Genomic DNA, 15,342 nt, shown 5'->3' on the forward strand with positions numbered 1-15,342 from the left:
TTAGAAATACTTGTCATGTTGATTTGGGTATGTTACGTGTGTGTGTGTGTGTATGTGTGAGTTGTAATTTAAAACTTGATTTGCTCAAGTAAATATTTTTTAAATAATAGAGATGAGAGAGAATTTTTACAAAGCTGCTTCATGAGTCTATGTAAGGAGGATCTCTAAGATGCTATGACTGGATAATAAAATTTAAATATGTGTTTTAAGAAGTATGAAAGCTTACAGCAACTGATGTGGTAAGTCCCTAAGAGAATCCCCAGATTAGATGATGTGGTAGGAATAAAGCAGACAAAGAGGAAAAATAAATTGCTGGGACATTGAGGCAGGAGACTGGAATATTTTAGAAACAGTGAGGATGTCAGTGTACCTACAGCTGAATGATTGAGAGGGAAGAGTAATAGGCCATGAAGTCAGAATCAGTGGTGATCTTCTGTATTTATTTTGAATATGTAATCCACAGGATTAATTGCTGCACTGAATATAGTGTTTCAGAGAAAAAAATGAGTCAAGGATAACTTCAAGTTTTTGGCTTAAACCATGCGAATCAAGTTTCTATTAGCTTGGATGACAAAGTCTTTAGAAGAAGCAAATTGGGGTTAATATTAAGGGCTTGGTTTTAGTCACTAAGTTTGAGAAGGAAATTTCAAATAGGAAGAATAAAGGATGAATCTGTTGTTCAGAATTGAGATCTGTATTAAAAAGGTGCATTTTGGAGTCATCAAAAATTAGGTAGTAATTAAGGGCATGAAACCAGGTGAGATCACCTGGAGAGTGAGCATGGAGAGGCATACGTTAAAAACCAAGAACTGCCCTAAGTGCATCAACATTAAAAAGTTGGGAAGTTGAGAAGGCAGTAGCAAGCAGAATAAAAAGTAGAGGGTAGAAACATAAGAGAAGCGAGGTCTTGGAAGAAGTTTCTAGAGAGCCAGTGGTCAGATAAGTCAGGCAATTCTGACAGTCAAGTTGCGTCAGTTTTGGGTGTTGACTTTCAGCTTTTACAATATAAAGCACTTGATAGTAGCAGTTTCTATGAAATGATGTGACTTAGAGCACAATAGATATGTGTTCTTCATATCCATTTTATGCTTCCCAATTCTTATCTTTTTTCCTCCCTCATCATCATTATAAACATAATCCTTTCTTTCAGGCTACTAATTCTTTTCCTTATTGAATCTCACTTGTTTATTATTTTTAAGGGCGCAAATTCTATATCTTTAATTTGATGTAATCTTTTATCCTAATGCCATATTTTTCAGGTTCTTTTCTTTCCTAGAGGACACAAACTTAATTTGCATAAGTGTTTCTTCTGTTTCCTGAGGATACATGTTTTCTGCAGAATAGATTATCTTCCTGTTCCTTCTTTCTCCCCTTCCTTGTAGTCTTTCTGCTTGCCTTCCTTTCTTAGTTCTTTTGAAGAGTAATTCTTCATTTCTTTTAGCTTTTTTGTGAACATCTCTAATTAGTATTTTTTTGTCTACATATAGGATAGATGCTGCTTCAAATTTGTCTCCTCTTTATCTGGTGGTTATTAATGTTTATCCTTATCCAAACTTGAAGTAGAATTTAATTATTTTCATTATATATTTTCTTTTTTATTTATTTTTTATTTTTAATTTTTTAATTTTTTAATTTTTTTGCGGTGCTGGGGATCGAACCCATGGTCTTGTGCTTGCAAGGCAAGCACTCTACCAACTAAGCTATCTCCCCAGACCTATATTTCCTTTTTTAAAAAAACAAACTTTCAGAAAAATTGCTCATAGATCCCAGGATATTTTCTGCTTAGAGACTAGGTCAAATGGTGGAGACAGCATGGATTATGACTGTGGAATAGCACTCAGTCATCTTCATCACTTTGGCCCACTTTCTTCAGAGTATATAAGGATACTAAGCTTAGTGATACCCAATGATATTCCCAGATGAATATTTCTGTTTCTATTTACTTTAACATACTCTTCAGTTCTACAGAATATTCTATTTTTCCCAATTCCACAAATATTTTATTACACCTTTCAATATCTTATATCTTAAAAATACCAGTACATTTCATTCTGGTTAACAATCTACCCTATAGAGATGTTAATATAATAAGCATGAGAGGAAAAAATGACTGACCTTTTTATATAAAGAATTGCATCATCCCAGACTTATTTTTTTCTTGTCACCAGAATATTAAAAAAATATTAAAAAATAAATATCACTCAACATTTTGACTCATAGAGGACAACATTTATTCTAATTACAAAAATTTTTTATTAAATGCTAAAGTATTTTTAGATATATTAAGTGGGCTTTTTTTTTACCTTTAAAAATTATAGTGAAGGAAAATAAGCCATTTACTTGATTGACACTAAGTGCAAGTATATTATTTGAGCATCATATTAACTTTTCTTGAAATATCTTCAAACTACCTCTAATTTTCAGTGCACAGTGAGTGGCATGAGTGTAATTTTCTCATTGAAAATACAATGCACTTCCCTCTCCATGTACAAATGCACCTCAGTGTTCAAAGCAGGAGTGAAAATCTCTCTTCTTAAAGCTTTGGAGATTATTGCAATTATAATGAAATAGGCAAAGTTGCTTTTGTTTGAGCACACATGTGACTTTGGAGAATAGTTTTGGAATAAATGATATTTTCACTTTTCTACTTCCTTTCTGGAATATAAATGCCATCTGAACCAATGACTTATTTCCAATCAGATACCAAAAGTAGGCTGAAGTCTTGCAGTTAGGTTAATAGAAACCCAAATATTTTCACACAGATTAACTACACAAGGAATTTATTGCAGCATGAGAACAGAGCATTATGTTTCCAATATGTTTTTTAAATGTAATAAACAGATCCCAGAGGACTGCCACAAAATAAATTCTTGGATGCACTCACAAGTCCTATGATAAACACTTACAGTAAAGTTAGAATCGTGGGGAAAATTCAATAACCTCATTTATATTTATCCAGTTAATTTTGGAATGGTCATGTCAACCACTGAACATTGCATATCTCAGCAGTCTTTAGAGCAGCCAAGTATATTTGATTGTAGTAAATATTTTGCTGCATGTGTAAATTTAATAGAAGCTGTTGATTTGGTGCAGAAACTTGCTCTTATACCATTTATTTAATGCAAATATTGACAAATAATAGAATTTGGAAGAGAGCATTGAACTGGGAGTCAAGTTGATTTTTGAATTATAGCTCCACTGACTAGTCTTGGGTAAGTCACTTGAGTTTCCTCAGTTTCCATTTTTTCTCTGTAAAATAAACATGATAGCATCATCTGTCTCTATGTAAATCGTCAGGTTTGTTGCTGAGAGCCATAGCAGCACTTCAAAGAGATTTTATAAAGAAATTTCTGTTCATTGATGAGGTACCACATTGAACAAGATAATAAAACTAGTGCCATTGATAACAACTACCACAAAACCCAGTGACCTATAACAATATCCACTTATTTCTTACAAATTTGCAGGTGGTAGGAATTCAGTTAGTCTAGATTGGAGTTGTTGGGTTTGGCTCCAAAGTACAATTTTGGTTCACGTCTGTTCCAGATGTCTTTCATTTTCCTTAGAGAAACAGCTATCCAAAATATATCCTTCTCAAGGGAAGAAGCAGGCATAGAAGAAAGCAAATCCAATTTTACAAAAATATTTGGAGCCTTTGATCCTGACATAACTGAACATTTTATTTGCAAAGCAAGTCACATGACCTAGATGAGCATCAGTGGAGCCTCTTATGTGAGGAAATGAAGAATAATTTCAATGCTATCAAATGACTGCATTGTAACATTTATTGATCAGTGAAACAGAGCAAAGTCCACTCCTGAATTATTTCCAATAGATGATATATGTACACAAAAATATATGTGTGGGGAAGAGACTCGATTGCATTATGAAATAGAATTTCACATACCTGGACATATATTTCATATCTGTCTAGCTTTACCCTTCTTTTATTCTCTTACCCGTTATTTCAACTGTTCTTTTTCTGCCTTCTAGTACATAATATAATTGTTCCTTCCCACTGTAGCATAGTGGAAAAGATGGTAGACTGCAGAATCAAGACCTCTGGCACTTACTATTTACTCAACCTTGAATAAGTACCTAGATTTGTCAATTTGTTTCCCTATCTTTAAAGTAAAATGAAGAAAATTATACCTATATGCAGAGTTGTAAGAAAAAAAAAATGTCTTGAATTTTAGACTATTTCCATCCATTCAATAAAGAAAGCCAGGTCGTGTAGTGACTCAGAAGACTGAGGCAGGAAGATCACAAGTTCTAGGCCAGCCTAGAAACTTAGCAAAGACCTATCTTGATGATTTAAAAATATTGAAAAAGCTGACTCAGTGGTAGAACACCCCTGGGTTCAATCTCCAGTACTGAAAAAAAGAAAAAGCCATATACTTGATTTTTATCATCATACTCATCATTCATCATAATACTTTAAAAATGTCAAACCAAACTTCAAAGAATTTGCATCATATTGTTTGTCACCCTATAACCTTATATCCAAAAATGCCCACATTTTGATTCATACCTCCTCAGACTTCCTCGCTTCTTTTGTACATAGATCAGGTATGTGACCTACATTCTATGGATCACTTACCCCGCACAACATCCCAGCAGCAGATGCTCATACAACCGAGCCTCTCTTGCCTCTGCTTCTGTGCAGCCTTGCTCTCAGCAGGGAGCCAGTTCTTCTTGTTCCTCCCTCATCCCTCTCATTACCTACAAGCCTATTACATATTCCGTCATGTTCCAGAGACCAATTACAAATTCAGATTTGAGAGAATGTGTACATAAGTAAAAACCCTAAATGATATATGTGATTATAGAATCAGAGGGTGTAGACCAGGGAGGACAAAATTTCAGATCAAGTCGAAGTTGTTCATCTGAATATAGTACCTGAAGGCCCTTTGGATTGAATGTATGAGCTCAAGCAGGTAGGAGTTATAATAACTTTCTTGTTTGTTTTGATTAATGAGACTGAAAACCAAATTTTCCATGGCCTACATGAACTGATACAAAGATACCAGAATTTCTTTGGAATGGTGGAGATAAAGGAATCTACAGACCCAGGAGAGAGCAGCACTAGAGTGGATGACATGTTCATGATGACGTGTTGCAACAGTTTTCTCCAAACTGCCATCTTCCCTCACAGAAGGAGCTCTAGTTCACTTTTATTGCTACATTATCTATTTCTATATTCTGTATGAGGTCCTCCATTGGAAACTTCATTTTTAAAGGAAAAAAGGTAATTTCCATTAGAAAAGAGGTATAGCATGGACTACAAAGCAGTCCTTGAAAAAATGTGTATGTTTCTTACTTGTAAATAAAATACCTGGATAATTATCATGAAATGAACCTTGGAGCCTTCACAAGGATTTCAGAGCAGCTTGCTTCCTGCAGACAGTTCTACTCCTGTGGCGTTTAAGTGTGCGTGTGTGTGTGCGTGTGTGTGTGTGTGTGTGTGTGTGTGTGTGTGTGTGTGAGAGAGAGAGAGAGAGAGAGAGATTATGAAAAAAAAGCCATTTATTCTACTATACAGAACAGTAACAATTATGCACTTGATTGACTGTATCAAAGTACCTCTATTTTATGTATTTGCATCTCAAACCCTATCTTGGGATTCCTATCCATGCCTAAAATTTTTGAGGACTGAAATAGCTTTTGTTTATATAGGTTCATCTATTTGCACATCCCAATTAAAAATTAAAATGGAGAACTTTTAAGACATGAAATTACAAAAGTACACATTCCATTAGATATCACAAAAATGGTGTCATCACACCTACTGTAGCCTGTGGAAAATGTCACGTGGCCTCGTAAGACAATGAAAGCAAAACAGGGAAATAATATCTTGATATTATTATGAAAATATTTTTGACCTTGTGGATCCTTGAAAGGTCTCAGTGAGCCCCAGGAGTTCCTGAACCACACATTAAGAACAACTGGTCTAAATCATTTTCTTTCTTCTCAACTCTAATACAATTATCATCTGAACTGCATGCATTAACCTTTAAAGAGAAGGGAATGCATATTTTGATTTCCCAATTACATTAAAACTCCTGGAGGGCCAGTCTAAGTTTATGCTTTTTCTCTACTAATAGGTGTCAGCATCCAACCATCCGATGATGTTTATTTATTTCCTCCCTATGTTGTTCTATAACATATTATCTGACAGTACAGTCCTCATTATAGACACTGGGTACTGTTTAAGTAGTAAGTGAATATGACATTCACACTAACCTGTCCATACATTGATTTCTTATACCTATTGTGAATTTGATTATTTCCAAGAATGGTCTCTGAAAGTAGCAGAAATTTCAAAGAAATGTTATAAAAGATCACTCTTCTCCAGCCTATTTTGTTTTCAACTTGTTTCCATTAAAAATAAAATTCTTGGAAGTTGGATTTAATGTTAAAAAAACAACAACAAAAAAAAACCCATTTGTGCTGTAAATGAAAGAACCTATCTTTAAAACAATATTTTAAGTCCCTTTTCTTCTGAGCTTTGCCACAGGAACTTTGTTGTACAATTACTTAGCTTTAAATTCAGCTCTCTAAGCCATTTTCAGTCTCTATTAAAGCCAAGTTTTTGAAGGAGCCATTTATCAAAATTACTAAGCTCAGGATGCTGAAATGGATTCATAAAAATTGCTATTATAATTTGGCCTAAACCCGTAGCTTTACAACATTCATAGTATGCATGGGGTTACATTAGTAGAAACATTAACTAAAAATCTGGCTTCAAGTTAGAACTTGATGTCATCATAAGTGACCTGAAATAGCTAAAGCAATAGCCTTCTCTAGGAGATAATTATAATAAAAGCTACTACATAGTGTATAGTTCAATTTGATGTGCTGGAGACTATGTCCAGTCCTTATGTCTCTCCATTGAGATCCATGCAGCCCCCTCACAAAGCTGCTATCAGAATTCTCTCTTCATAGGTAAATGAAGGAAGTTAGGGGAATCTTGCCAATATCAGTTAGTTAAAAGGTAATAGAGCCAGGATTTGTGTGACAATAAAGTTGTGCTCTCTAATCAGTGCCCTAATACAAAGAAGTTAAGTAATTACACTGATCAGAAGTTCAGTTAATAGTAACAAATAAACTCATATTTGTGGTGGCATAATGCAACAAAAGTTTGTTGCTCATTTTTGCTACATTCCACCTTGGAATATTTGTCATCTATTTTGTTTAGAATTGACACTTCCACTAAGACAACACATTAATTTTTACCAAATTCCCACTGATTTTTCTCATAGAAGGAGAAAATTTTCCTTCATATACAAATGAAAAATCTGGAAAACTGTTCTACATCATAGAGTTCTCAATGTAGATTTATGATAATGTAATTAAATAAAACATGGATGTATAGATATGTTTTTTATTTTAATGAAAATTAAAATAGTCTCACGACCATTTTACCACATTCTTCCAAATATTTTCTCACATATTTCCATATTCAAGAAAACAATCTTCTAATATATGCACTGTTAAGCTCTGCAAGCCGTATTTTCCACGATTCAAAATTAAATGAACATGTCATAGTTGTAGATTTCTTTTTAATGATAAAACACTGTAATTTGAAGCTTAAACAATTTGCATTGTTGTAATTAAGAAAGGGGGAAATGAGCAATGACCAAAAACGAAATAAAAAGTACTTAATCTGCCTTTTCAGTCTTCTAAGACCCCAGCAGCCTCAATGAAACAAGACAAAATGAAATTGACAAAAACTAAAATCATGGTTCTCCATACTTGGGTTCAATGGCTTGGGTATTATTTCATTCTACCATTTGGTCTGAATTCAGATCATAGAGGAAAAAACAGGGTTATACCAGTTTATACTTAGCCTTTACTTCTTTTTTATTCAGTTTGAGTCTCAAAGAGTCTCAAATGCCAGTGTTAGGAATATTGCCATAAGCTGTTAATTGAGAGCTAATTAAAATTCAAATGCCACTTGGAAATTTCACATTCCTATTCTTAGAGTTTATCTATGAATGTAAAATATATGTCTGAAGAAGTTCATTTTCTCTGTCAGTGTCTGCCATTCTCTGCACTGTGGCTCTGGGGCATTGCTCTTAGTGTACCATCGGGTTGCAAGAACAGGTTTCCACACCGGTTTCACCTCAGGATCCAATTGCTGGGCTCACACAGCTTCGCTGTTAACTTTACTGGAATGTGTGCAATTTATTATTTAAACTGATATGTAAGGCCTAATTGTAATCAAGGGTGTTTTTGTGTGCCTACTAAGTGTAAATTGCTACCAATGGCTTTGGTGGTAATTGGATTTGGAAATGAAGCCTAGGATAAACTATCTTTTAAAAATAGATGGGGCCTCAGAGGCAGTGGCTGATTGCTTTGCAGCCCTGCAGCCTCCTTAGCTCCCATGGGGTTCTGGCTGGCTGTGGCCCTTCCTCTGTGTGTCAGCAGCTCTCTCAGCTGTGACTGGTGTGCTGCCTTTTAACAGCTTTAAATGGTAGATGCTAATGGCTTTGCAGCCTTGCCATTCCCCCAGCAGGTTTCAGTGCCTTGTGTTGCTTTAAACACAATGGACTTTGAAAACATACATAAATTAAGGCTATAATTCCATCTCCAGTCTTTGGCATGTGTTACTTGTCAACTTTTCAAAAAGCAAATGGCTGACATAAGGCATTCCAGCAACCTTGGGTCAGAGTATTCCTTCTCTCTACTTTCAACTACACCCTATCCATTCCTTCTTTAATTCATCCGTTGTTCGTTCCTTATCCTAATTAACAACCTCAATACTTAATTCATATTGTTTTTGGTTTACCGGTTAACTATCTATTTTTCTCCATTTCCCCCCCTGACTTTTGACATGACTGTCTGAGTTGTGTGTAAGTACAATTTTAAGCTGATGCCTTTTCATTTTACATATGTATCTGGAAGAGATACAGAGGATAGTTTTCCAGGCAAAGGACTTTGGCACACTGAGTACCCCCTTTGTTCTTAGATCAGTGTTTCATTGAGAAACTTGCTTCATTGAGAAGGGATGGGGTAGGTACAAAGAAAACTGTGCCAAAGAGCACCAGGCGAATTGAGTACTGACTTGGCTACAGCAAGGTCTGCCACTATCATGTGAGGAAGTGGGGTCAAGGGTGGGGGGAAGCAAGAAGAGAGGAAGCTTAATTGTGTGCAGAAGCTTTGGTCTTACAGAATATCTCCGGTCCTCCAAAGCCTACTCCAGAGAGAATGAAAATTCCCAGGTAGCCAAGGCAACCAGTAATGACATTTAATTCTGAAGTTCAGAAATAATGCCTTTTGTTAAACCTCTGAGTAGGAAATATTCTGAATTACACACAACTCAGATTAAAACTTTTAACTGTGTTATTATATTATTGAGTCCTGAGTAGTGCCTCTATACCAGCCTTAGGTTATACAATGGCTGTGAACATAGGGCTCATACCAAGGACCAACAGTGACCTATTCATGGTTCACTAATGATTTACTGAGTTTTGAAGTGTTTCATTTAACATTAGAAAGGAATTTGTTATATCTAATAAAAAGACTGTTAGTAGTAAAACCACTCCTAGCCACATAAAAAGTGAGCTAAAAATAAACAGTTTTAAGCTTGTCTTTTCCTAGCCCAACCAAATGGGAAAGCCTTCTACAAAGCATAAAACAGAAGGGAAATGTTTTTATGTTCTTCAGACAGAGACTTTGTTCTTTTAAAGAGGAATCCTAAATCCTAATAAAACCATGAGCTCTGAATAACATTGGTTTCCCTACGTCTCACCTAGCACATTCCAAACCCCACCCCTCCCATGTCATTGGTAATAGCGAAGATTGAGGGGTGGAAGGTGTTTCCCTAACTCTTCAATACCTACTGCAGGGCACTTTGGAAGCAATGGAGCTCCCCTACCTGGGTGGCAGCTGACATGAGCTCCCCTGACATGAGAACACTCCCAGATGAAACTCTGAAAATAACAAACATTTTGCTTTGCTTTTTTCTCCCTTCTGTTGATCATTTGCTACTCTTAATTGTTAGCAATGTTGCCACTTATGAGAAATAAAAGCAAGTTCCACTTCTATTCTGCAGGAATTCCATTCCTCTTTAGTATTCTTGTAGACAGTACGTGAAGCCAACTTTCTGTTACTCCTGTGGCATTTTTTTAAAGAGACTTGAGCATCTATTGAAGAAATAACTTCTAAACAATTCCAGGATAAAGATTTAGACATTTTTAGTTAGGATTTTTTTTTTTTTTTTAAAGTAACAGCTCCTAATTTATTTGATTTTGTTTCTGGAAAAAATAATCACTTGAATGTGGTATTATTCAGAGAGTGAATACAACTAGAGGAATTATTTCATTATTATCACTTTTGTAAGAGAACACAAATTGAATTCCTGTATTTAACATTTTCAGCTAATTTTAATACTTCCACATACAGATTTTATACCCTTCTGCACTGGTGGTACATTTCATAGCAAAAAAAAAAAAAAAGAAAGAAAGAAGTAGCACAAATGTTTAATATTTCAAAAACATGCTGAATTTTTAAAGATGGAGGCTTTGTAACGACTGTGAAGCTAATCTAATAGTATTCTGTTGAGTGGCTTATTTTGAGGACGAATTGAGAAGACTGTACAGCAACTAGCCAGAAGTCTTATTTAAGCATGAAGTCAAAACTTTCTCAAATTTAATGCTTGTACATCAATTATTTACAGCCAGATGTACTTACAAAATTCTCAAATCTAGTAGAGATAAGAAATCAAAATAAATACCTAAAAATTAGTAAGTTTTTGATTTAGAAACTCAGGATGACTATAAACTCCTGCTTTTGGCATCACTCTTGAATCATTTTGAAACTCTGAGAATGCTGCTCACTTCTTTTCCCTTTCATATGTTAATAAGATATACTGGTATTTTTACTGACTGAAGTCCATAATTTTTGGAAAATTATTTTGAAGGTAGATTGAAAATAAATACATTTTTACTGTTATTACTATTTGAACACATGTGATCTAGAAAAAAAAATGTTGGAGGTTCTAAGGGAAGTGAAACTGGTTGTTAAGAGTCAAATGCAAAAAATAAAATTCAGATTGAATGAAAGTCAGGATGTGGTCAGGAAGTAAGGTAGTAAAATTTCTCTCTCTGTCCTTCAGTGTCTCCTGCTAATCACCTTCTGTCCATTCCTGCTAAAACACATGCTGGTGTAAGCTTAAAGAATTTAAAAAATTGGTTTTTTACACATTATCCTTTACAAGTTTGAAAGCCTCTACAAAAGTAAATTCCTATTCTGGAGTTGGAGGCTTATAAAGATAATGGAGGTGATATTTGCCATTAATGGCTTTCAATGCAGCCATCAAATCATGTCCCACATCTATCTTTGCATTCTCCTAACTCCATGGCGTGAATAGGTGGCAAGATGTGGTCAAGATGGAGCAGAATTCCTGAATCAAGGCCTTATTTCTACCTTTAGCTGTTGTGAAAAGTTGTCTCTTTTCCTCGATGAACATAGTTCTCTCATCATGTATTTTTACTAATAACCCCTCCTCTGCTGATCTCACAGTGTTGTAGGGATCAGTATTGGAATGCATTTAAAAACCAGAGGCACTATGCAAACATAATGTGCTGCTTTTTGATGGAGCATTTAACTGTTGTATAAAAACCATATGTTTTTACATTAGATATCTCATTATACTCTGTGGTTCTACATTGAAGGAGGAAACAATGCCTTGGACATTATCCTTGAGTTCCAGGAAAGGATTGTCTATTGGTCATAGTTCACTGTGTCAGATTAACTTCTACCGGAACCCCTTCTCTGGTTTTGTTGTAATGAATTCTGATGATGATCATAGGGAGTCTAGAGTCTTAGCTCCTGTTTTATACCACCAGATTGAAACCAAGTATGATCATCAGGTTGTTATTGACTTGAAGATGCTAAATATCTAGCTTAGAAAAGAAGAGACCAGGAGGGTAAGCTGAGATAGAATTTATGACTTGAATCTTATCAAATGTTTGAGTTCTTGCCACATAAAGAGACAGTAAATTTACCTATTGCTTTCTGTAACTCATTACATTGAATGTTCAAGCAGCCAGATTCCAAAGAACACTTTTCTGAGCACTGGCTGCAAGGTACCTCTTCAATATGTAATTGATGATGAGGACATATTTGCTTTCATATTTATCCAAATCACTTTGGAAAAGCTAATATGTCTAAGATTTTGAATTGCAAAATAAATTAAAAGTGTGCAAAGTTTTCAAAAAATAAATAGATAAGGATATGTTAAAATAAATTTAAGACTTTTTGGAAAACTAAGTAAAACTTATAATATTCTAACCATAGTGTCCAAAACTCTGGTCCCATACTGCCAGTCTCACAGATGTTACTTTTGAGGAAGATGGATGTCACTGGCAGTTGGTTCCAAAAATGTAATTTGAAACTTTAATTGGCATTCCTAATGTGTTGCATAGTTTAATCATATGAAAAATGGTGTTTCATGAATTCTTCTTTAAAGAATTTCACATTGTGCTGAATGCATAGAATATTCACATTGTGCTGAATGCTAAAATGGTTTCTTCCCTTTGGGATAAATTACAAAACATTCTTTGTACTGTGTGTGTGTGTGTGTGTGTGTGGTCTTCTTAATTAGAAATGAGTTTTTAGTGTTAAGTGTGACTTGGAAATGCATAGAGCCTCTATTTTTTTCTTTAACAATGACTTTTTAAAATTGCAATGGAGTTATTCTGTTAATGAGGATTTTAATTTCAACATAAGTCTTAAGATGGGAATCGCTGAGAAGAAATTTTTAAACATTTTTCATGTATATTTGGAATTACTTTTATAGTTCTTTGCTAGAATTACACACACAAACACATGCATTCATACATATATATTGAAAATTTACACAAATATAATGCAGATTTCCATGCATTTGGACTCAGTATTTTAGTTATTCTGCATTATAACTTGAGCCATTTGGAAAAGTTCAATTAAAATGATTGACAAAATGTTACGTCAATGCTGTGTCTAGTAAAAATAAATATAACTTGTATCACTTTTTAGAGTTGCAAATTTATTTTTATAGGGAGTCAATACTTTAGGTTATTTTTTCTTTAAATCATTCCCCAATGCAGCCATAATTTGAGTGTAATGAAATACTGCTTAGTAAGGCACATTTTAATGAAATTCCTACTAAGTAAATTTGATGAAGGATACTACAATCTAGGCATTGATAGGCCAACTAAAATTCATTTGCATGATGAAAACCTAAACCGCTACCTACTCTATTTTCCACAAAAATTTCTTTATTTTGAAGATATAATAAAATATAGAATTTAGCTCACATACTTGTTTTTTTCCTTTGCTGATGAAATACATTTTACATTTATAGCTTGTTTCAAGGGCAATATGTGTATGAGTAAATCATTGGTCCCTGCTACTGACCTAAAATCTTACAATCATTTCTTCTAAATAATTATTGTCCTATGTGCTTCAGTTACCTGATGTAGATTTTAAAGCTGACCCTTTTAAGAAAATTGTGGTAAAAGATTGTACTCAGGCTTTAGTCTAAACCCATTTATTTCTCTTGAACTTTCTTATATTCTGTTCCTTTCGTATTATTAACCTGGTCAAGGGTAAGCTTTTTGAATAAATTATTCTGAACCAGAATAGATTATTTTTGCCAGTTTGGGAGCTTTACATAAATAAGATTATAGTGCGTTTTTCTGACTGACTTTGCTTAACAATAGGTTTTTGAGATTTATCCATATTTTGGTGTGTGATTGTATACCATTTATTCTCATTGATGTATACAATTCCATGTTGTGACTAGGCCAGAATTTATCTGTTCTCAAAGCATTTGGTAGTTTCATCTCTTTCTTTTCTTTTTATAATTACAAATAGTGCTGTTATGAACATTCAAGTATACTCATTTCTGCTGGAATTGGAGTAGAATTGCTAGATCTTAGTGTATGCACATGCTCATCTTTAGTAGGTACTTGCAAAGGTCTTACAAAGTAACTTTATCCACTTTTACTCACAGTGGACAGCTATGAGAATTCTAGTTGCTCCATAGCCTAAAACCAGATATTCTAGCTCATCTTGTAGCTGTGTAATATTACCTGTGGTTTTAGCTTAAATTTCCCAATGACAAATAAACTTAATCACCTTTATATTGAGGTTACTAAACTCTCTTCTTTTGTGGAGTCAGTAAAACATGTCCCCATTCTACTTTGGGATTTTTCTTATTTGATTCAAAAGAGTTATTTAGATATTTTGGATGGTAGTGTTTTGCCAGATGTATGTAATATATCTTTTGTGTGTGTGTGTGGATTGAATTTCTACTCTTTTAATGCTACCCACTGATAAACAAGTATAGGTTCTTTATTTTCATGTGGCATAATTTATCATTATTAAAAATGGGTACTTATCATTGTGTCTTATTTCAGAAATATTTGCCTATTTTAGCACACAGTTATTGTGTTATATTTCTTACTTTATGCTTTATAATTTTACCCTCATATTTAGATCTATAATTGAAAGTTATCCTTAATGTTTGCAACTGTAAAACTAGATCATGTCTGAAATCTTGGCCAACTCTCTCAATGACTCATACATTTGTAAAGTTTACACAAAGCTATGAATGTATGCCTATAGATATTGTTTTATGAAATATGGAAATTCTAGAAATATCTCCTTAAATAAATGAGAGCTATGTCTTCTGCACATAGTTCCAGGTCATCTGTGCAAATGTGGCAGAAGCTGAGATCTGACTTTAATATTAAATATGTATAGTTTCAAGGGCTTATTAACTCATGCATTTACCACATCTACATGTAAATGAATGTGGAGCATAAAAGGACAGATGTATATTATATATAATAAGAGCTGTAATTTAAGATTCAAACGTTACCATATAGGAGGTATTGGTTGGTTAAAACTATTTTTCAGATAAATATTAATTGCTGACCTGAATATAAGGTTCAAAGCTCAGGATTAAGTTTAGAAAATATTTTAAATTTTCCAATTTCATATTTTGTTCTCATTTTGAATCTAAGAATGCATTATGGAACTGCTAGAACCTGCTATGGGAAAGATGGCATCTAAATAAAAATGGAGAATAGATAGAACCTTAGCCAGTGATAACACTAAACAAACTCAACTGTTTTGCTTTGGTTATGTCAAATAGTGTGCTTTATTGTGGTATGTATCAGCCACCACAGATATAGGCAGTGATTATAAATAGTGATATAGTCATGGATTGCTTTATGAAATGAATAGAATGTTCTTTTCTCATAAAATAAAAACGGGAAATAAAAAGAGAAGAGTCTTTGAATTACCTGAAACTTTACAGAAGTTATACAGTCAGTAGTAGATTTTATA

Source organism: Sciurus carolinensis, chromosome 3 (genome assembly GCF_902686445.1).
Source record: "Sciurus carolinensis chromosome 3, mSciCar1.2, whole genome shotgun sequence".
Taxonomy (NCBI): domain Eukaryota; kingdom Metazoa; phylum Chordata; class Mammalia; order Rodentia; family Sciuridae; genus Sciurus; species Sciurus carolinensis.